The 23,239-nt window shown below is 41.3% G+C and overlaps 1 protein-coding gene across 1 annotated transcript in view; it reads left to right on the plus strand.

The window, feature by feature from the left end:
- ABCD2 (ABC transporter family protein) overlaps positions 1-23,239 on the plus strand; it is an 83,576-nt gene that overhangs the window by 12,218 nt on the left and 48,119 nt on the right. The gene's annotated exons all lie outside the window — the stretch shown is intronic.

Here is a 23,239-nt window from a genome sequence, read left to right on the forward strand (position 1 = left end):
GTTGATTGTGAAGGCTTGTTGCTTTTTTTTGTTTTTTTTTTTTTTTCAACAAGACTTTTGGGAGGAGGAATTCACCATTCAGATAGGGAGGTGTTATGACCCAGAAATTTGACACGCAGTTCACAGACTTACAACAGCGTTCACACACTCGAACATCAACAAAAGAAACTAGTATTCATTCAGCAGAAAGCATTAACAGTTGGTCGGTTCTTCGAGAGAGCGTCGGCTCTCCCAAACACACAATATTCTTTACTCAAAGAAAACATGCCCCCCACCCCCATCCCCCAAAGCCCCTTCTTATACCCTTCTGATAGCATAACTGACTCCCTCTATAAATGCCCAGCTGGCCTAGTTATAAATGCCCAAAAACTCTTCGTTTTTCATAACTGACATAGCTATAAATGCCCCAAGACTCTTCTTGTAGAGAACATTGATGTGGGCCCCACAGCTGTGGTCCCACTCTGTCCGTAGGGTAGAATGTATCTAGTCACAACTGTGGTCGATTTATGTGTTATGATGTAAACACCAAGGACAGATGTGTCCTTTCATGTAACTAGCATAACATATAAATATTAAGTTAAAGTGGTGGCGGTAGAATATTGAGATTCTGTTCTTCTCTTCAAATATGTGTTCTACTGCTCTCTCACCACTTTTTCTCCTCCTTCACTTTCTCTTCTCTTCGAACCTGAAATTTCTTAATGATCAAGACTGATAGCAGTCTTGAACAACTACATGGTATCAGAGCCAAGTTAGGGTTTCTCATGTGAGTCTAATACCAGTCGACCACATGAGAATCTCCTAGAACTGAGAGCTGAAAAGGAGGAGTTCGCAGACTGATTCTTGGAGATCGCCAGAAGTGCTAGCAGCTTTTGGAAACTTGTTAGGGTTGCAGAGTGTTGGTGGTCAGGAAGGATCAGGGAAGACTAGGGTTCGGGTAACCCTAGAAGGCAGCGAACATTTTTTCCTTGTAAGTTATTTACTTTCTAAGAGAAGTTAGATCAGAGAAGATAGGTTGGACCTATTTGGAGGGGAAGGCCAAACCATCATAGGGTTTTCTCTCTGCGATTCACTAGGGTTTTACAGCAAACCCTAGGCCGAATTGTCTCAACTGTGTTTCTCTTTACTCTAGGGTTTGAAAGTAATCTTGCGACAAGCCCTAGTGTTTGACTGAACCTTGAGATTTATATATACGGATTCTAGGGTTTCTTATTAACCCTACTGCAAGTCTATATATATAGTACTGTGTGGATTGTGCAACTGAATTGCTCACTTTAAGGACTGATTAAAACCCTAACTCTCCCAAGCATATCAGACCTCTTTTAAGCTGTTTTTTCAAAGTTCTAAGGGGTTAGAGCTCTACGGACAGCTATTGTTGTGTTGGCTAGTTGGTTTCAGATCAGAATTATCCCAGTTTTGTGCACATACACTATGAAGACAGATCATGCCCATACTGTTTTTCGATTGTGATTGGTAGTCCAAGTGCTGTTTTGAGACTTGACAGAAATGGAGTTTAAAAATCAGGTAGAAGGCAGCCTTGGGAACATTAGTTATGGTAATGTTTCTGAGATGGGTGGTTAGATTATGACTGTAAAGTTTGATGGATCAAACTATTTGGAATGGGCCCAATCAACCATGATGGCTATTGGTGGAAGAGGTAAATTAGGGTACTTCTTGGGAGATATGAAGGAACCTCCCAAGGGAGACCCGACATATACCAAGTGGATTCAAGAAAACTACTTGGTTATGACATGGGTGTGTAATTCTATGCAGCCTCATATTAGTCGGAATTATTTGTGGGCAAAGACAGCTAAGGAGATATGGGATGTTATGAAAGAAACTTATTCCCAACCCCTTAATGTTGCTAGAGCATATGAATTGAAATGTGAAGTGAAGAATCTTAAACAAGGAGAGAGACCGGTTTCAGTATATTTCTCTACCTTGCAGTCCCTGTGGCGTGAGATTGATCACTTAGAGACTCTTGAGTGGGAGAGTCCCAAAGATGCATAGATATATAGAAAGCAGGTTGAGACAAACCGGGTATTTGAGTTTCTGGCAGGCCTAAATTCAGAGTATGATATTGTACGACAACTGATTTTGACTAGAGACAGTGTGACTCTCTCTCAGGCATACTCATTTGTACACAGTGAAGAGACCGGAAGGAAGGTTATGATGCAACCTCGACCCTCCACACCAGCCTTTGTAGCGGTCACACCCAAATCAGGGGGTGATTCAGAGAAGGACAGGAGGAAGGAAGACAAGAAGGATGTGGTATGTGAACATTGTAAGAAGCCCAAACATACAAAAGAGACATGCTGGAAACTGCACCCTCACTTGGTTCCTGCAAAGTTGAGAAACAAGAAGGGCACTGCTCATGTAGCCGTGAACACTGATTCAGCATCCTCATCTGGCACAAAAGGAACATCTTTAGAGACCTTAGCAGCAGTTAGGGCTGCCCTAATACAGTTAGAAAAGGAAGTTGGAAATTCAGCTCAACCACCACAGTCTTCATCAGCACTTGCCACATCTGCCTTCGCACATTCAGGTACTCAAGCTTCAGCCTATCATGCCTCAGCTCCAGGTACTACTGAACCTTGTTGGGTAATAGACTCAGGTGCATCTGATCACATGACTAGCTTTCCTTCACTGTTTACTACTTAGCATTTGTCTTCTGGTAGGAATAAAGTATCTATTGCTGATGGCTCCCTGGTTCCTATTTCTGGAAAGGGTGACATCAAGTTATCAGATACTATCTCCCTGCCATCTGTCTTGCATGTTCCTAAGCTTGATACTAACCTTCTTTCAGTCAGTAGTATTACCAAGAATATGAACTGCTCAGTAACATTCTTTCCTGACCGATGTGTTTTTCAGGACTTGGAGACGAAGAAGGTGATTGGGACTGGCCGTGAGACGAATGGGATTTATCTGCTTGGGGAGAGGTTCCATCAGGGAGAGTCAGTTGAGAAGATGTCTTTTGTTTCTCAGAGTGTGAATCCGGTTATGCTTTGGCATAACCGATTAGGTCATTTGTCTTTTCGGTCTTTACAGAGTTTGTTTCCTGCTTTATTTGAGTCTATTGAGTTGTCTCAGTTATAGTGTAAAAGTTGTGAGTTTGCTAAGCATTGTAGAAAGCCTTATTTATCGAGTAATAAAAGGAGTGATAATTCTTTTGATATTGTGCATACTGACGTTTGGGGGTCTTATCATATCCCTTCCATGGGTGGGTACAGATATTTCTTGTTATTTGTTGATGATCATACCCGTTTTTCTTGGGTTTATTTCATGCGTTCACGAGATGAGGTACCTTCCCTGACCTAAAATTTTCACCAAATGATCATAACCCAGTTTGATGCCAAGATCAAAGTTCTCAGATCTGATAACGTAAAGGAATACTTTGCTAAATCATTGACATCTTATCTTCTTCATCATGGGGTTATCCACTAAAGCTCTTGCCCTCATACACCTTAGCAGAATGGAGTTGCTGAAAGGAAGAATAGACACATTTTGGAAGTGGCTAGAAGTCTAATGTTACTTCCAATGTTCCTATCCGCTTTTGGGGTGATGCTATCCTCACGGCGGTATACCTTATTAATCGGGTTCCTTCCAGGGTCCTTGATATGAGATCTCCTTTTTCCCTTCTACACCCACGTGAGGACTTGTTTTCTATTCCCCTTAAGACATTCGGTTGTAGATGCTTTGTTCAACTTCTCGGACCCCATCACTCCAAATTCAAAACCAAAGCCTCCAAATGCATCTTCCTTGGTTATGCACAAACTTAAAATGGTTATTGCTGTTATGATCCTGTCTCAGGGAGGAAGTTTGTCTCCATGGATGTCACTTTCTTTGAGGGGACACCCTATTATCCTCGGGTTTCCCCTCAGGGGGAGAGCAGCGAGAGTGGGGGTTTGAGTCCTTGTCTTCAGGGGGAGAGCAGTGAGAGTGGGGCAGTTCCTTTACCTATTCCATTGGGTTATGAGAGCTGTAATGGTGAGGGTAGTCAGAGGGATCAGGAGTTGAGGGAGAACTGCAATGGTGAGGGTGGTCAGAGGGATCAGGAGTTAAGGGTCTATCACAGGCGGTGCAGGCAGGTCGATCTTGATCATCAACAGTCCAGGCCAGCTCCAATCTCACCTCTAGCTCCAGGTCTAGGTACTATAGTCCCAGCCATTTCACCTCCTACAGATGATCTTGACCTTCCGATTGTAGTCCGTAAAGGGAAACGACATTGTACCACATCTACAACCCACTGTATTTCCCATTTTTTATCCTATGATCGTCTATCTCTTACCTATAGGTCCTACCTTAGCTCCATTTCCAATGTCCCTATTCCAAGAACAGTGCAAGAAGCCCTATCTATCCCGGAATGGAAAGATGCAATGCAAGCTGAGATGGATGCCCTATTGAAAAACAACACCTGGGAGGTAGTTGATTTGCCCAAAGGAAAGAAATCAATTGGATGCAGATGGGTATTTACGGTGAAGCATAGTGCAGATGGATCTATTGAGAGATATAAAGCTCGGTTAGTTGCAAGAGGGTTTACACAGACTTATGGCATAGATTACTTGGAGACCTTTGCACCGGTAGCCAAGATGACCACTATTCGAGTCCTATTATCCCTTGCAGCAAGCCACACTTGGCCTTTATACCAAATGGATGTGAAAAATGCCTTTCTGAATGGAGATTTGCAGGAAGAAGTTTACATGTGTTTGCCTCCTGGATTCTATGATGCAGAGATAGGTAAGAAGGTCTGTCGTCTCAACAAGGCTTTGTATGGTTTGAAACACTCACCTAGGGCTTGGTTCGACAGATTCAGACTACCCTATTCATCAAGAGGGTGGAGTCCTCCTTGACACTACTGGCAGTATATGTTGATGATATTGCGGTCATAGGGAATGATAGCCATGAGATTGAGTCCCTTAAACAACTCTTTCATCAAGAATTTGAAGTGAAAGACCTTGGTGTACTCCGGTATTTTTTGGGTATTGAGTTTGCTAGATCCAAACAGTGGATCTATATCTCTCAGAGGAAATATGTCCTAGACTTGTTGGTAGAAACTGGAAAGTTAGGTGTCAAGCCTGCATGTACACCAATTGAACAGAACCACAGGATCAGTGCCGAGAGTGGGGAGCTTCTTGAAGACAAAGTTATGTTCCAGCAATTGGTAGGAAAGCTCCTATATCTCTGTCTCACTTGGCCAAATATTACTTATGCTGTTAGTGTTGTCAGCCAGTACATGCATTCTCCTAGAACCACACATCTTGTAGCAAAAAGAATCTTAGCCTACTTGAAGAGATGCCCGGGTAGGGGTATACTGTTCAAGAACAACAACCACATAAAGGTGGAGGTCTATACAGATGCTGATTGGGCTGGGAGTGTTGATGACAGAAGGTCTACCTCAGGATATTGTGCCATTGTGGGAAGAAACCTTGTTTCCTGGAGAAGTAAGAAACAAAGTGTTGTCTCCCGGTCAAGTGCTGAAGCAGAATACAGGTCCATGGACAACGGAGTGGCTGAAATCCTATTGCTAAGATCTTTACTTGAGGAGTTGGGCATTGAGTATGAGAAGCCCTTGATGCTGTATTGTGATAATGAAACAACCATTAATATAGCATATAATCCAATGCAGCATGACTGAATCAAACACATTGAAGTTGACCGGCATTTTATACTAGAGAGGGTCTCATCTCTAGAAGTATGCCTCCCTTACATCACATCCAGTATGCAACTAGCGAACATCCTCACTAAAGCCGTATCAAGAAAGAAGCTAGAAGCAGATCTATCCAAGTTGGGAATGATAAACATCTACTCCCAACTTGAGGGGGAGTGTAGAGAACATTGATGAACATTGATGTGTCCATAGCTGTGGTCCCACTCTGTTCGTAGGGTAGAATGTATGTAGTCACAGCTGTGGTCGATTTATGATTATGTTATTCTAGTTGTTATTTACTTTTCAGTTTTATATTGTTATGTGTTATGATGTAAACACCAAGGGAAGACGTGTCCTTTCATATGACTAGCATAACATATAAATGAAGGGATAGGATATCCATCACATGGACGCCCAAATCTTGTGGAATGGATTGGGCGAATTTCAAAAAAAAATTTCTCCCATCTTTGCAGGGAATCGAATTCCCTATTTAGAAAAACATATTTTTCAAGGATTAATCTTGAACAATTAACTAAACCAGATCTGAACCAAAAGGAGTAAGAGGGAGGATGTACCTGATACAGAGAAACAATATCTCCCAATGGAGGTGTTCACGCCCAAGGAAGGATCCAAAATCTGCTCTCTCTGAAGATGGCGCAGTGTAGGATGGAGCAGATTCAGCAATGTTCTTCCAAAAGAACTTGACCCTTCGCAAGAGTCAACAGGATGGCTTGTGAATACAGCTCCAATCAATCTTTTCCACAAAAGATTGGTATCAAGATCAAATCTTGATCACTCCTGTAGAGAGTAGGAGGTCGAACTACTGGAGGTGGCAGCTGCAGGAAGGAGGCGGCAAGAGAGTATTCGTAGGGTGCAGAATTCTCTCTTCTTGTGATTTTACTTCTGAAGACAAGCGTTTTTCGTTGCCTATCTAAAGGCTGCCGCCCCCTCCTCCTTTTATAATCTTAAAGGGATCAACTCCTAATTCCATTAGGAGTTGCTGATCCAAATCATATTTGGATTAGAAGTCCCTTTAAGTGATATTGGATAACTATTTGGATTAGAAGTCCCTTTAAGTGATAAGGGATAACCCCTATCTTATCTGCAGATCAGATCAGCCATCTCCTAATCTCATTAGGAGGCTTCCAGATCTAAATCTTATTTAGATCTTGGACTCTCTAAGTGGATAGGGTCTAGGCCCAATCCTATCAGCTGATCCATCTCAGAATCGCCCCTTTTAATTGACTGGTCAAATCAGCCCAGTTTGAAATGGGCTTAAGGCCCATTTAGGGTTATGTACTCACTTAGCCTTCCAAATTGCTGCCCAGTTGGGCTTCCTTGTATGGCATGGGACCCAAACATTGATCTACACATCAGCCACATGGGTTCAGCCCTGCCTTTGTTACAAGGCCTGGCCGAATACACTGTTATGGACATTGCACCCCCGAAACCCATGTTATGGGCTCTATGGGCCCAACACTTACCCTAAGTGGTCCCTGGGCCAAGCCACCTTGTAACACCCAGGGACTGTGGGCAGATGCAAGATTAGCCCGTCAGATATTATCCTCAATGGCCTTACACTTAACCTCTCAGCCCATAATGATCATACACTGCTCGACAAGAGAGGACCTCTCCCTCGGCTGCAAGGAACAGTGCTGCACTCTCTGCTTATATGGATCCCGGGAATTAAAACCTTTTGCAAATCATTTCGAAACCAAGCATATATTTATATAAATATATTTTGCAAAACAAAATCTCAACAATTGAAATCGGCTGCCGACAGTCTTGGTTTCCATCAGAGAGAGTGCATCCCCGATCATTACCTTTGTCCGACAAAGGGGCTGATCCTGTCACTATGATCACCCACTCAGATGAATTCTCAGACTGTCCCAATATACCTAGGTTTTGACCCCCGCTAAGGATCTCACTGATTGGTATATCAAAGACAACCCAATCCAACACCTAGTACAGTATCATAATCAAGTCTAGGGGTCGGGTGTAACTTTCTAGTTTTTCCCATCAATCTCCAAGGTCCAGGGCAATACTGGAAATCTGGTCCAGTTCATAGATTCAATTAATCCTACACTGTATGTGCCTAGGGTCTCATCCTGGCAGCTGAGACAGGCCACCCCAACCGACTTGGTGGCACCACAGTGTCAGCCTTGTCAGGATAGGTCTCCCCAGACCGACCCACTGGCTGTGAACATTCTAAACTAACACGAGTCTCATTAAGTGTCCAGTTTAAGGGTATCACATAGAAACATACCAATGGAACATGAATCAAATATGCACTTTTATTCATGTACAATAAACTCATAAAGTACATCATTTTGATTGAAGCTAAGGGCCTACAAAACTGTCTAACAATAAATATTAAATTAAAGTGGCGGCGGCAGAATATTGAGATTCTGTTCTTCTCCTCAAAACTGTGTTCTACTGCTCTCTCACCATTCTTTCTCCTCCTTTTTCTTCACTTTCTGTTCTCTTCGAACCTGAAATTTCTTAGTGATCAAGACTGATAGTAGTCTTGAACAACTACACTTTCTATTCCCTTTTGACCTCCTCCATAAATGCCCTATGTCTAATCTCCTCCTTATGCTGCCTTTTCTTTCTCCTAGCATACGTAAGGTTAACTGGGGGCCTATCATTACCCGCCGCCCAAAGTCTAACCTTGTCCTCAAGGTTAAAATGAGGAAATTGGTCTCGAAGTAGGTCAAAAGGCTCCCAAGAATCTTCAAAATCAGGCAGGTCCTGCCAATGAATAAGCACTTCCAACCAGTAACTCCAGGAATAGTGGATGGACTCACAACGCGCACGGCCGCAGGATAACAGAGCTTTGCAACTCTTCCAGTCTCTGAATAAAATTCCTTCTTTCTTTGAAAGGTAGACCTTTTCAATCTCTTGACTGCTACCCTTGTTATAAATGCCCAGCTGGCCTAGTTATAAATGCCCAAAAACTCTTCTTTTTTCATAACTGACATAGCTATAAATGCCCCAAGACTCTTCCTATTCCCTTCTGACATCCTCCATAAATGCCCCATGTCTAATTATCTCCCCCTTATGCTGCCTTTTCTTTCTCCTAGCATACGTAAGGTTAATTGGGGGCCTATCAGGAGGTCTTAGGGGACTAAGGACTTCTTTATTGGCTTCACAACACAATAGGTTACAAAACAATGGCTAGGACATAACATAATATAGCAAGTTACACTTGCCATTTGATCAAAAAGGATTCATTATAGAAATATGAGTCTCCAAACTGAGATACATTATTGGTTTTAGTCAATTAGTGAAACAGCTTTCCAATTAGCTTTTTTGGGGGAAATACCTAAGGTCAAGGCCACTTTGCAGAATACTCTCTGTGATCAATTAGTATTTTTAGTTTTGTATTATGATAGTTTTGCACATCTATGTGAAGCTGATCTTATTGCTTCGTTTATTTGGGTTGTGTTTTACTGCTCAGTATTTGATTTGTCTAATTCTTGGGTAAAAAAAAGAAGGTTGCACAAGGTAGATAGTTGCATCTTCACAATATTTAGTGCTTTTTTTTTTGATAAATAATGAGTAAACTAGCTTTTGGTCTAAACATTATTTTAAATTTTTCCCACCATTTTGAACTGCTTTCTTTCTGGGTTAATAACTGCAAGACAAAGATTTTCTAAAATGGTTAAGGAGAGGGAGAGGGACTGCTGTTATAATTTACAGGATTTTAACCATTTAGGTTGCAACTTGTATGGCTTGGGTTGGGTTTAGGATCAACTCAGTTCCAATCCCAAGACTTGGGCCTCTGGCTCAAGCCTGGCCTACCTGAGGTGAAAGCCTGAGTTTTCAGACACATGCCCAATCTGAGCTTAATCCAACAAAAACTGGGCCAGGCTTGGACTTGGTTAGGCCTGGGAGGGTTGGTTGGGTTTGGATGTTTCCTTTTTATTAGAAACAGTTGGCAATTGATTTTGAATAAAAGAATTTTGTACATGGACCATAAGATCTAACACCCCTTTGTTTGGCCTATCACAAGCCACCCACCTCTTACTCTCATTGCTATTTCTTTCTTTTTTATTTCATAAGCCTCCTCCTTGGGAAATCAGTCCCCTATACATTTGGTTTCTTCCTTTTCCTTGTCTACCTAATGATTTAGTCATGTTATTGGCTGAACATGGAGTCCACTTGTATGCCACTCTGAATAGATTTGTTATTTACTTAATGTCCTTGATTCATGTTTTAATGCCAAGACCCCATCCTATTTTTTTGGTAATAAAATAAAAAAAGAATTTTCATTAATTGATAAAAAAATACAGCCAACAGTGATGGGAAATCACCAACAAGAGAAAAAACTCAAGATAAAACAATAAATCAAAGGCAAAAACAGTACAATAGATCAACCCAACAACCAATTCTAATGATTCCATGGACACCCTCTCAAATTCAGGCAAGATTAAAATCCACTCCAGAATCCTTTTTTCCAATGATTGAGATAATTTGATCCTTGCACTTGAATGGCCTTCAAATGTTCTTCTATTTCTCTCTTTCCAGATTTCAAGGGAACATATTTCCACGCTATTTTTGTGTTTCTTCAAAATAAGCCAATGGGAAAATATCAAGATTAAAAAGGCTGAAGAAGTATCTCCAAATATACTTAGAGAAACAGTGTTCAAAATAAAGATGTAACACATTCTCCTCTTTGACCAAACATAAGTAGCACCTGCCTGCCATCTGGATTTCATTGCTTTTGATACGATTCTGGGTAAGAATGCTATCTAATCCAACTAGCAATCAAAAGCCCCCACCCTAGGAGGAATTGGATTTTCCCAAATTTCTTTCACATCCGACTTCTCCACTTCATTCCTTGCCAAAACTCTATAGGACTTCAAACACACACACAGAAAAAAAAAAAAAAAAACGAACTACTTTCTTTCCACCATCCACATCATTTCTCTCTACTTGTAACTCAACTAAGTGTAAATTTGCTAATAACTCCACACACTCCTCAACCTCCCAATCAAGGAGCAACGTTCTGAATTTTGGTCACCACACCACTCTTCCTTGATTTAATTCATAACAATCAGCAATTAAAATATTCTTCTTGCTCAATCTATAAGGTCTTGGACACAAATCACATAATCGGCTAATGCCTAACAAATCATCTTCCCAAAATTCTCTATCTGCTCCATCCCCAACCTTGAATATACATAGTTTACAAGTGCTGACTGAAAACTCATAATTCCCTTACACACACACATCCCACACCATACTTACAAGCAACCACCTTTCTCCAAAGAAATTCTCTCTCAACACCAAATCTCCATAATTACTTTCCCAACAACTTATTAAATACCCTTGCTCTCATTATCCCTAAATCTCCATCTTTGGCCCTACACACCCAATCCCAGTTCACTAGATGGCACTTTTTTTTTTTCAAAACCCTCAACGTTCCATAAGAGATCCCTTTACATATTCTGAATTTAATCTTCCATTGATGGTGGAACTTTAAGCAATGATAGATGGTAAATTGGGAGGTTAGACAAGACATTTTTGTTTAATGTGATCCTCCCACCAAAGCATAGATACTTTGCCTACCAACCTTCCAATCTCTGATCAATCCTGTCCAAAATTGGCTGCCAAATAGAAGGAATTGAGGCTTTTGCATCAATTTGGAGTCCTGAATATGCGAAAGGGAACTAATCTACAAGACAACCCACAACCTGAAGATACTGCATACTCCTCTAACAATGATTGAAAAATATCTCCAACTCCAATCATGGCATTCTTATTTAAGCTAATTTTCTGACCAGATAGGGTTTCAAAACACTTGAGAATGGCCCTCAACCTTAACACTTGTTCCACTGAAGCATCAACAAAGATTAATGTATCATTTGCAAATTGAAGATGGACATTGGATAATCCTTCCCTACCAACTCTGGAACCTTCTATCATTCCCGTTTCTGCTCCCTTGTTCACAAGTCTGTTCAACACCTTTGCTAGTTGCTACTAAGACAGAGTAATGGAGAGAGGGGATCACCTTGCCTTAAGGTGAGCCATCTTCAACCATTTAAATCTTGAGGTTGAGTGTGCTAACCTTAAATCCATGTTATACTGCCTTCGGTCCACCCTAGTTGAGTCTCCATAAGCTATGGGGCAAAAAAAAAAAAAGGAGCTAAAAAGTGCCCATTAATTCTGAAAATACCTCCAATTCTGGAGTTGCCTATATTGCCAAAACTGCAGCCTTGGAAATTTAACTTTATCATATCCTGATTAGGTGGCATCCACCCAACAACCGAAAGGAGGGGATAAACAAGAATTAAGTATCTTTCTTTGAAGTAGGTCACTTGTGTTGATTCTTTCCAAGAAAGTTTCCCAACAAAAACTACCAACCGAGGAGGAATGGGCTTACTCCAAACCTCTTTAGCATGGAAGGGCAACCCAAGAGGAGTAGGAGGATGAGTTAAGGTTTCAAAAAAAGAGGCACAGGAGAAGGCACCTGAGGAGGAGGGGGTCCAAATTCTGATATCTTCCTTAGAGGGTCTGGGAAAACATTATCAAGGATGTTTAGCAATGTCAAAATGCAGTCCAAATCTATACCCCTAATGGTCCTTCTCAGGCTTAGATTCCACCCAAAGCCAGAAGTTGAATTTGAAGGAACTAAGAAGGAAGAAATAGGTTCATTCTTCAAGTCTGACAGAGTAAACAAAGAAGGGAACTGTTCCATCAAAGGGGAATCCCCAACCCAAGTTTGTTCCCGAAATTTTATTAGGTTACCTGAGTTCAAGCCATACCTGATCGAAGGAGAGAACATTGGAAGTATCTCATGGATGGCTTTCCATGTAGATGCAGCTGTAGCTCTTGCCAGAATTCCAAGATCCTAACCATTATCCTCCAGCCCATGAATGCTAGCCACTATCTTCGTCCACAATTTGTCCCTTTCCAGAGGAAATCTCTACAACCACTTCCCTAGCAAGGCCATGTTTCTTTTCTTAATATTCCCTATCCCAATACCTCCTAGGATTTTTCTTCTAGTTACCACCTCCCAACCCACCTTATGATCCTTTTTCTCCTTTCCTAGCTCCCACAAGAACTCCCTCATTAATTTTTTCAACATGTTTGAGACTTTGGTTGGAATCTTAATCATTGACAGGAAGTAAACATGTAAGTTAGCTAAGGTAGACCTAATCATAATGGTCCTCCTTCCCAAGGATAAATAATTCTTCCCCCAAGAAGCAAGCCTTCTCTTGAATCTTTCCACCACCGGGTTCCAAAAACTTTCTTTCTTGGGATTATCTCCTAGGGGGAGGCCTAAGTAATTTAAAGGCCAATCCAAAATTGCACAGCCTAACTCACCTGCATAAACTCTTATTTTCCTCTCCTCCATGTTTACCCTCGCAATACAACTCTTGTCAAAATTCACCTTTGGATTAGACATTTGCTCGAAGAGTTGTATTTCCAATTTTAGGTTCCTAGTCCAATTTGTGTCTCAACCTTCACAAAACAGAATTGTATCATTTGCAAATTACAAGTGTGTAAGTGGAACTTCCTCCCTTCCTACTCTCCATCCTCTTTGTAGATTGACTAAATTCCTCGAATCAGCTCTATGAATCAATCTCCCAAGAACATCCACAATCAAAGTGAACAAAAAGGGGAAAAGTGGGTGATAAAATTCAGATGTAGTGTCCGTACGATTTCAGATAAGGTGAAGAAGAACAATTTCAGTCGAACTAGAGAGAAAAAAACATCTTCCCTAGTCGGCCGACCTTTATTTATACTTTTCTAAATAAACAAGAATTACTCTTATTCCCTCAATTAAGTGAGAGCCACATCAGCTAAACAATTAACATATAACTTAAAAAAGGTCTACACTACCCTTCTACAGCCGACTCTAACACTCCCCCTCAAGCTGGTGAGTATATGTCATATAGTCCTAGTTTGTTACATATGTAGTCCACTCTTCCCCGATTCAACCCTTTGGTAAACAGACCTGCCCATTGATTTCCTGTGTTCAAATTTGTTGCACTTATCACTCCATTAAGCACCTGCTCATGTACAAAGTGGCAATCAACTTCTACATGCTTTGTCCTTTCATGAACCACTGGATTGGGGGAGATATAAACTGTAGCTTGATTATCACAATATAGCTTCATAGGAGTGTCATTCGAGTATCCCATCTCCTCTAGGAGATGCTTCAACCACACTAGTTCACATGTTATGTGCCATGGCTCTATATTCAGCCTCTACACTGCTTCTTGCTACCACTGTTTGTTTCTTAGTTTTCCATGTCACTAAGTTCCCACCAAGAAAAGTGCAATACCCTGTAGTGGACCTTTTGTTAAATATGGAACCGGCCCAATCAACATCTGTGTATCCCTCTATCTCAAGACTTCCTCTACTCTTATATAACAAACCACGACCTGGAGCTCCCTTCAAACACCGCACAATCCTTAGGACTGCCTCTAAATGTGGAATTCGAGGATTCTGTATAAACTGACTCACTACACTAATTGCAAATGAGATATCAGGTCGAGTGATGGTTAGGTAATTTAGCTTACCCAACAACCTTCTGTACCTTCCTGGATCCTCAAACTCTTCACCTGCATCACTGCTCAACTTAACATTCAGTTCGATGGGTGTTTCAGCTGGTCTAGCACCTAACAACCCTGTTTCTTCTAGCAGATCAAGGACATATTTCCTCTGGCACAGATTAATACCATTCTTGGACCTCGCTACCTCTATCCCTAGGAAGTATCTTAATTTGCCAAGATCCTTTGTTTGGAAGTGATCATGCAAGTAAGTCTTCAACCTGTCAATCCCTAGTTTGTCATTGCCTGTGATTACAATATCATCTACATATACAACCAATAGGATCTTCCCAACATTGGATTCATAGCTGAATGCGGAATGGTCAACTTGACATTGTTTCATTCCAAACTTCTTCACCACTTCATTAAATCTCCCAAACCATGCACAGGGAGATTGTTTAAGTCGATAAATAGCCTTCTTAAATCTACATACCTTGTCAGCCTCCCCTTGAGCAACAAACCCTGGTGGTTGCTCCATGTACACAATCTCAAGAAGATCACCATGTAAAAAAGCATTCTTGATATCAAGCTGAAACAAGGGCCAATCAAATATAGCAACGAGAGAGATCAGAACACGAATTGACCCAATTTTGGCAATTGGAGAGGTGTCTGTGTAATCGATAGCATATAGTTGTGAATAACCTTTGGCAACTAACCAAGCTTTCGATTATTCAACACTCCCATCAAGTAAGTATTTAACCGTGTACACCCACTTACAACCCACAACATGCTTACCAGGCGGAAGAGTGGTGAGGTCCCACGTATGAGTACGAGTCAGGGCCAAGAGTTCTTCTTCCATTGCTTGGCGCCACCCTGGAGAAGTGAGAGCTTCCTGGATATCCTTGGGAACATAGATAGAGGATAACATAAAAACAAACTGGCGATGGGAAGCCGAAAGGTGAGATACAAAAACATAATTGGAAATGGGGTGAAGAGTGCAATTGTGTTTACCTTTCCGCAAAGAAATAGGGAGATTAAGGTCAGAAACTGGGGTTGGGGCTGGGGTGGTAACAACTGTCGGATCTGTCAACGGAGACAAAGCTGGAGGAGGAGCCAATGCTTGACGATGTGTATACACTTTCCGGATAGGTGGTCGTTCTGCAGGTAGTTGCATTGGAGGCAAAGACTCGGTCACAACTGGAACAAGGGGAACGAGGTCCTCAACTTGAACTGGAAGAGGAGGTGATAGCAACAAAAGAGAAGAAACATCCGACTCGGAGAAGAAAGGAACAAACTCAAAGAATGTAACATCAGGACACACAAAAGAATGCCGAGAACTAGGATTATAACATTTATACGCTTTTTGAGTCTTGGAATAGTCAAGGAAGATGCACTTAATGGATTTAGCATCTAACTTGTCCATTCTAGGCCCAAGATTATGAACAAAACACACATCCAAAAACTCTGGGAGTAAGGGGAAAAGGAGACAACGTGGGAAACAAAACAGAGAATGGGGGCTGACCTTCAAGGATAGACATGGGCATGCAGTTAATAAGGAAGTAGGATGTAAGTACAACATCACTTCAAAGGGGTTTGGGAACATTCATATGATGTAAGAGGGACCAAGCAGTTTCTAAAAGGTTATGGTTCTTTCTCTCAACCACCCCATTTTGTTGAGGGGTTTAGGTACACGAGGTTTGGTGGATAATGCCATGTTATTCCAAATATTCTTGAAATGGTGTGTAAAAATACTCGCAACCATTATTAGAATGGAGAATTTTAATGTGTACACCAAATTGATTGCGAATCTTAGCATAAAATTTTTGGAAAACAGAAAACAATTCACTCCTTTCTTTCATAAGGTAAAGCCATGTTATCCTTGAATAATCATCAACAAAAATTACAAAGTACTTGTAACCATTATAAGACACTATTTTATTTTGACCTAGATGTTTGACTGGACTAAAGAAAAAGGACTCGATGTACGACTATCAACTCTATTACGAAAGGGAACACGATGATGTTCCCAAATTGACATGACTCACAATTCAAAGTAGAAAGACGACTTAATGATGGAACAAGTAACTAAAGAGCTCTAAGAGACGGATGACCAAGTCTGTAGTGCCACTAATGAGGAGAAAGAGATGTTTGAAGGGCTGTTGTTGAACCACCTCCATCAAGATAATACAGTCCACTAGCTTCATGCCCTCCACCAATCTTCATCCCCGTCTTGAGATCATGAAACATGCAAGAGGAGGGTAAAAAGTTATAGAGCAATTAAGGGACTTAGTCAATTTACTAACAGACATCAGGTTAAAGGGAAACTTGGGAACATATAAAACTGAGGATAGGGATAACGAGTCTATGTCAACATTACCAACACCACATATGGCAGATGTAGAGCCATTGGCAAGAGGAACATATTGTGATGTGGATGGAGAAATGGATGAAAACACACCTGAAGTCTTAGTCATATGATCGGAAGCTCCAGAATCTATAATCCAATGGGAAGGTTTGGATGCCAGACAAGTCGTACCTGAGTGTGCAAGGGTAGCCGTGTTCTGTTGAGATGTTGTTAGACAGTTATGCCCTTAGCTCCAATCAGATTAATGTATCTTTTGACATTTATTATAAATGAATAAAGTACATAATTGATTCGTGTCATTGTGGTGTGCTTCTGTGTAATACCCTTAAATTGGACACTTATGAGACTCGTGTTACTTTAGAATCTTCACAGCCATTGGATAGATATGGGGAGATTTATCCTACCAAGGCTGACACTGATGTGTCGCCAAGTTGGTTGGGTGGCTTGTCTCAGTTGCTAGGGTGAGACCTGAGGTACATGCAGTGTGGGTTTTCTTGAAACCCTGAACCAGACCAAAATTCCAGTATTGCCCTGGACCTTGGAGATAGATGGGCAAAACTGGAATGTTACACCTAACCCCTAGACTTGATTATGGTACTACACCAGGTGTCGGATTGGGCTGTCTTTGATATGCCAATCACTAAGATCCTTAGGGGGGGGTCAAAACCTGGGTATGTTGATCATAGTGATAGGATTAGTCCCTTTGTCGGACAAAGTGAATGATCGGGAATGCCCTCTCTCTGATGGAAACCTAAACTGCTGGCAATTGATTTCAACTGTTGAAATTTGTTTTTGCAAAATATATTTATATAGAGATATACATATATATATATATATATATATATATATATATATATTATGGTTTCACAATGTTTTGTCAAAGGTTTTAATTCCTGGGATCCATGTGAGTAGAGAGTGCAACACTGTTCCCTGTAGCCGAGGGAGAGGTCCTCTCTTGTCGGGCAATGTTTGATCATTATGGGCTGAGAGGTTAAGTGTAAGATCATTGAGGGTAATACCTGATGGGCTAGTCTTGCATTTGCCCACAATCCATTGTTTTCATAAGGTGGCTGGACCTAAGGACCATTTAGTGTAAATGTTGGGCCCATTAAGAGTCTATAGTGATGGACTCAGGGGTTCACTGTCTCTTACAGTGAATTCGTCTAGGCCTTGTAACAAAGGCTGGGCTGAACCCATGTGGCTGATGTGTAGATCAATGTTTGGGTCCCACGCCATACAAAGAGAGCCAACTGGGCAGCAGGTTAAGAGGTTAAGTGAGCACATAAACTTAATGGGCCTAAAGCCCAATTTCGAACTGTGTTAATTTGATTAATTAAATAGGGGCGGACCTGGGTTTGGATCAACAGATAAGGATAAGAGGATAAGTCTTATCCACTTAAAAGAATCTAGATTCAAATAAAGATTTGGATAAGGAAACTCCTAATTTGATTAGGATTAAGCTGATCTTGAACTGCAGATAAGATAAGGGATTATCCTTATCACTTAAAGAGTCCAAATCCAAATAAAGATTTGGATCAAGAAACTCCTAATCAGATTAGGTGGTTGTCTCTTTAAGTCTATAAATAAGAGAGCAGGGTGGACATGAAAAAACACACCAGACACGAGACAACAATTTGCAGAGTTCTTCCCTGTTCTTGCCGGCCCTACCTAGTTCAATCTCCACTTGTGGGAGTGCTCAAGAATTGTTCTTGATATTGCTTCTTGGTAGAAGAAGCAATCTGAAGTCGTGCTCACCAGCCCTTTACTCCATTCTTGCTGAGGAATTTGGTTCTTGCTGAAGAGCCATCATGTTGATCCTGCTTCACCACACACTGTGTCATCTTCAGTGGAAGCGGGTTTTGGTTATCTCTTTGGGCGTGAACACCTTCACTGGGAGTTACTGCTACTTTGTATCAGGTATCTCTCTCCTCCGTTTTGGTTTCAAATCTGGTCTGGTTTGGTTCAAGATTGATCATTGAAAATACAATTTTCTAAAATAGGGAATGCAATTCCCAGATGGGAAAGAGAAATTTTTTGAAATTTCGCCCAACCTTCTTGCAGGGTTCGGCCATCCATATGATGGATCTCTCATCCCTTCAGATGTACCCTGAATAAACCGTTCATACTCATCCCGTGGAACACTCAACCTGTACTTTTTGGAGGCATCTGTAGATGTAGAGGGTATCTGATTAGTATGTTGAGATTCTTGTTTCGAACCACCACCATTTACGGCTGCATGATTTGCCCAGGTTGAAGGTGGGCCATGTAGATCATAGCAGAAGTTGATACTATGTCCCTCCATACCACAACGTTTACACCTCCTTTGAGTATTACCATGTCCTCTACCACGGGCTCCCCCTGAGTCTCGACCTCCAACATGACCACCACCACGACTATACATTCCACCACCACCACGACCATACATGGGTCCACACCACTACCATACATGGGTCCACCACCACTACCACGGCTAGGTTGACCTCCTCTACCACCACGGCCTCCTCCTCTTGTAACTGCAAATGTAGACCTATCTGATATAGTGGAATTCTCTGTGGGTCCAACTGAGATCCTCCAAAGACGAGCAAACACTTCCTCAAGAGAGGGAAGAGCAGACCCACCTAGTATTTGTGCCCTTACTGGTTCATATTCAGACTTCTACTAAAAATCTGGTCACATCCAACTGCTCTCTCTGTTGTTGCTGAATTTTGACATCAGGTGTAAGAGGGTGATAAGCATTCAACTCATTTTGCAGATTTCTCATACTTGCATAATAGTCCTCAAGACTCTGATTCCCCTGTTGCAAATTGAAATACTCTTGGTATAGTTGGTAAACCCTACTAGTGTTATCTTGTCCAGAATAAAGCTTCCTTGCATGATCCCAGACTTCCGTGGCTGTATCTAAAAACATGAAGTTCACACTGATTTTGGATTCCATATTGTTTCATAGCCATGTCATAATTTGAGCATCCTCTTGCTCCCACTCATCATATCCTTGAGAATTAATTGGGGGTTTTTCTTCCTTCACATGCTTCACTTTCTTTTTGGCTTTCAGAAAAACTTCAACAGATTTAACGCAAGGCACATAATTCTCACCATTCAGTTTTATAGAAGTCATCTGCACAATCAAATAATCAGAAGGGACCATCACACTTGATTTGCATTCACTGCTGTCTCCCATGACTGCACAAGGAAAAAGGGAGAACTTCTACCACTAGGTTGTCACTCTACTGCACTAATTAGTCACCACGCTACACACTAACAACTGAATACTACTAGGGTTCCTACTATCATAGGTTTCCGCAACAACACTCACAATTCTTCACCACTGTTAGTAACAACACCACTGCTGCCGTCCACTGTCAGCACCATAAACCCTCACAATACACCTCACGAATAGGACATTTAGTTTTGCAACATATCAATTTTTTTTTTCTGCTACACAACACAATTTGATTCAGAGATCATGTACCTGTTTTACCAAATCTGCACTGTCACCATCCTCACGAAACCAACCCTTTTCGAACTGCCGAGTAGAGGGTTTTCTACCAACCACACAAAACCACAACAACAACACTCATTGGAGGCATGAAAACACCAGAAGGAGAAAACGACCAGTCCTTTTTTTTTTTTCTTTCTGAAAAACTCCTAGCTATCAGTGAGAATTCTGCAAAACCCTAGGAGAGAATGCCAGAATAGAGAGAAAAGAAGGAGACTGATCTGAACTGATTATTGTGGCTCTGATACCATGATAAAATTCAGATATAGTGTCCATACGATTTCAGATAAGAAGGAGAAGAAGAAGAACAGTTTCATTCAAACTAGAGAGAAGAAAACATCTTCTCTAGTTGGCCAGCCTTCATTTATACTTTTCTAAATAAACAAGAATTACTCTTATGCCCTCACTTAAGTGAGAGCAACATCAGCTAAACAATTAACATATAACTTAATATAAAAGCTCTATACTACCCTTCTACAGTCGTTAACAGTGGGTCACCTTGCCTTATTCCTCTCAAAGTGGGTCACCTTGCCCTATTTGTAGTAGAATGAAAACCTGAATGGGCATATGTGGATGAAGAGGGAACTATCTCTAATGAAGTAGGTGCAATAGTAGTAGACTCCAGGTGACTAATTATTCAGCCATACTTCTCATACTCATCCCTAGCAATTGCTAGTTGCTCTCCCATCGACTTCTCACCACTATGCCCCTATTCACTCTGTGAGGAGGTAGCTACATTTGAAGGGATGAGATATCCATCGTATGGATGCCCGAATCTTGCGGAATAGAATGGGCGAATTTCAAAGATTTCTCTCCATCTTACTGGGAATCGTATTCCCTTATTTTAGAAAAATCATATTTTTCAAGGATCAATCTTGAACCAAGAACCCGACCAGATCTGAACAAAAACAGTAGGAGAGGGATATACCTGATACGGAGAAATAGTATCTCCCAATGGAGGTGTTCACGCCCAAGGAAGGAACCAAAAACTGCTCCCACTGAAGATGGCGTAGTGCAGGATGGAGCAGAATCAGCAGCATTCTTCACAAGAACCGGATCCTTCGCAAGAATCAGCTGGATGAGATGTGAGCACTACTTCCAATCAGCCCTTTCACAAAGGACTGATATCAAGATCTGATCTTGATCACTCCCACTGAGAACAGGGGATCGAACTGGCAGATATGGCGGCAGCAGGAAGGAGGCGGCAAGAGAGATTTAGCACAGTAATGCTGAATTCTCTCTTCTGTGATTTCAGCTCTGAAGACAAGATGTGAAGTGTGTGTGTCTAAAGGCTGCCACCCCCTCCTTTTATAACCTTAAAGGAATCAGCTCCTAATCCCATTAGAAGTTGCTGATCCAAATCATATTTGGATCAGAATTCCCTTTAAGTGATAAGGGCAAACCCTTATCTTATCTGTAGGTTAGATCAACCTTCTCCTAATCTCATTAGGAGGTTTCTAGATCTGAATCACATTTAGATCTGGACTCTCTGAGTGGATAGGGTTAAGACCCAATCCTATAGTTCTATAGACTGAACTTGTCTTTTGCTCTCCTCACTACTCACCATAGCATAAGCGTGAGATAAAGTCACCTCATCCTTTGCCAAAAAATTTTCTCACTATATCATACTCCGGGTACGGAACTCAAAAACTCGATTTCTTTCAACCAACTTCCTATGTGTTTTAGCATCCTTTGTACACCCCCAAACCATAGTCTCCATCAAATCAGTCTCCTGCCAAAAAGATTTTAGCATGGCGAAGTAAATGGCTAAGGGCTTCTCCCCTTGTCTTAGATTATTCACATCATTCTTCAATTTGTATGCCCGAGCAACATTTGATTTATGGGAATAGGTCTTCATGACACTTTCCCACCCATCCTTTGCAGTTCCCATCCACAAGTAGTGCTGCCTAATATGTGGTTGCATAGAATTCATTAACCAACCCACTATTGTGTAATTCTCCTGCATCCACCTCTCATAGGTAGGGTCATCCTCCCCCGGTTTCTTCTTTCTCCCGTTGATGTAACCGCATTTCCCTCTACTGCATATCTTAATTGACTGAGACTAGGCTAAATAATTGGTCCCATCCAGGTTCACAATGGTCACTACCCCAAAAAGATTCTCCATTGATCCCCCATGTCCAAACCCAGAATCTGTTGGATATTTGGTTTCTCCTTCAGTTTGCTCCACTGAGTGAAATGGATATCACAATAAGTCTCAACTAAGCTATAATTTCTATTCCAAGCAAAAAACTTCTCTTCAAACAACCAAATCTATAGTTTTAGAAGACCCGTCCGAATAGAAGAAGAGGAGAAAGTTCAACCACTCCTACCAGAGGTTCCAGAATCCTGTCCAACTCAAATTGCCCTTAATGAAAATCTAAAGGCTACCCTTTGATCTCAGTAGAAGTTCAGGACTGTTACCAGTCTTGAACCCTAATGGATTTCAGGTTCGAAAATAAGAAGAAAGGTAAAGAGAAAAGAGGAAGAAGAGGGAGGAGAAGCGGTAGAACACGAGAGTTGAAAAGGAGGAGCAGAAGCTTAATGTTCTGCCGCCGCCACTTTAATTAATATTTATAGGTTATGCTCATTACATGGAAAGGACAGATCTGCCCTTAGTCTTTACATAACAAATAGAGCAAAAATAAGACTGAAATAAATAACAACTGAAACAACTAAATAACCAATAGCTAACCCTAGGAAGACTAGAACACCTTCTACCCTACGAACACAGTGGGACCGTAGCTGTGGGGCCCACATCAGTGTTCTCTACAATCTCCAAGTGCCAGTTTCAAAGTGTCTCTAGGACTTGTAATTAGTTTTCTTCAGTTGTCTAGGGTTTTCGGGAAAAAACTCCAAGAACTTGCCTTGGGCTTCAATTGGGGATGAAAAACTTCACAAAACCTCTCCAAAAGCCCTCCCAACTAGGCTACATAAGCTGCTCCCTAATCAGCCAATCAATTCTCCATACACACTGTGTATGGGCAGAGAGAGAAGAAAGAAAAGAAGGTGAGAACCTTCTCTGATACCAAGCTGTTTATCACACCTGCAATAATCTGAATTAAAAGAAAAAGAAACAGGAGAAAAGGAGATTGAAGAGAGAGAAGTGATGGAAGAAAAGGAAGAAGAAGAGAGAGTAGTTCAAAACCTCTCTTCAGTCCCCAATGATCTCTTTTATTCTTTTGATATGAAAAATAGGGACAATTACATGAGTGCCCTTAGTAGGGCGTCCA

Source organism: Nelumbo lutea, chromosome 7 (genome assembly GCF_056320005.1).
Source record: "Nelumbo lutea isolate HS-2025 chromosome 7, American lotus-T2T, whole genome shotgun sequence".
Taxonomy (NCBI): domain Eukaryota; kingdom Viridiplantae; phylum Streptophyta; class Magnoliopsida; order Proteales; family Nelumbonaceae; genus Nelumbo; species Nelumbo lutea.